Source organism: Heptranchias perlo, unplaced genomic scaffold, assembly GCF_035084215.1.
Source record: "Heptranchias perlo isolate sHepPer1 unplaced genomic scaffold, sHepPer1.hap1 HAP1_SCAFFOLD_133, whole genome shotgun sequence".
In the NCBI taxonomy this organism is placed as follows: Eukaryota; Metazoa; Chordata; class Chondrichthyes; order Hexanchiformes; family Hexanchidae; genus Heptranchias; species Heptranchias perlo.
This window is the reverse complement of record NW_027138569.1, coordinates 1,141,513-1,142,960: the sequence shown is the minus strand read 5'-3', so window position 1 is coordinate 1,142,960 and position 1,448 is coordinate 1,141,513. Positions and strand designations below refer to the sequence as shown.

The window sequence follows — 1,448 nt, the reverse complement described above, 5'->3', positions numbered from 1 at the left end:
ATCAAAGATTTGAACATTGTTTATTCTGATTGTAGGTTTATCGGAGACCCAGCGGGAGTTCAGTTCTCAGTTTCCTGATTAGTCGGAAACAGGAGAGCCAACTTGTTACAAGAAAGAAAACAATAAATGAACAACATCAACAAAGTGAAAGTCAGTGAAAGATCCAAGCAGAGTCTTAACCACCCCTGCCCCCGGTTTAAGATCTTTTGCTGAAACTTTGTAGCAGCGGCCGCGTAGCCTAATGGATCAGGCGTCTGACTTCGGTATTAATCGTCGATGTTATCAGAAGATTGCAGGTTCGAGTCCTGCCGCGGTCGTTTTTACATTCCTTCCAACCTGCGCCGTTACTGTTTGACACCGGGCCGTTTCGAACAGTGACTGACCTTATTGAACGGAATCCACAAATGCCTTTGCTCACAGAAGTTGGCCCGACACATTCAACATTGTCGGTCTGGGTGCTCGGGCAGGACATTGTGCAAACGTGACTTTAGAATCATAGAATCATAGAAGTTACAACATGGAAACAGGCCCTTCGGCCCAACATGTCCATGTCGCCCAGTTTATACCACTAAGCTAGTCCCAATTGCCTGCACTTGGCCCATATCCCTCGATACCCATCTTCCCCATGTAACTGTCCAAATGCTTTTTAAAAGACAAAATTGTACCCGCCTCTACTACTGCCTCTGGCAGCTCGTTCCAGACACTCACCACCCTTTGAGTGAAAAAATTGCCCCTCTGGATCCTTTTGTATCTCTCCCCTCTCACCTTAAATCTGTGCCCCCTCGTTATAGACTCCCCTACCTTTGGGAAAAGATTTTGACTATCGACCTTATCTATGCCCCTCATTATTTTATAGACTTCTATAAGATCACCCCTTAACCTCCTACTCTCCAGGGAATAAAGTCCCAGTCTGTCTAACCTCTCCCTGTAAGTCAAACCATCAAGTCCCGGTAGCATCCTAGTAAATCTTTTCTGCACTCTTTCTAGTTTAATAATATCCTTTCTATAATAGGGTGACCAGAACTGTACACAGTACTCCAAGTGTGGCCTCACCAATGCCCTGTACAACTTCAACAAGACATCCCAACTCCTGCATTCAATGTTCTGACCAATGAAACCAAGCATGCTGAATGCCTTCTTCACCACCCTATCCACCTGTGACTCCACTTTCAAGGAGCTATGAATCTGTACTCCTAGATCTCTTTGTTCTATAACTCTCCCCAACGCCCTACCATTAACGGAGTAGGTCCTGGCCCGATTCGATCTACCAAAATGCATCACCTCACATTTATCTAAATTAAACTCCATCTGCCATTCATCGGCCCACTGGCCCAATTTATCAAGATCCCGTTGCAATCCTAGATAACCTTCTTCACTGTCCACAATGCCACCAATCTTGGTGTCATCTGCAAACTTACTAACCATGCCTCCTAAATTCTCATCCAAAT

At 45.1% G+C, this 1,448-nt stretch overlaps 1 non-coding gene across 1 annotated transcript; it reads left to right on the top strand.

Annotated features, from left to right (window-relative positions):
• Positions 1-227: 227 nt before the first annotated feature.
• Positions 228-317, top strand: trnar-ucg (transfer RNA arginine (anticodon UCG)). The gene is given in 2 exon segments: positions 228-264; positions 282-317. It is a non-coding gene; the product is annotated as a tRNA-Arg (tRNA).
• The last annotated feature ends 1,131 nt before the right edge of the window (positions 318-1,448 follow it).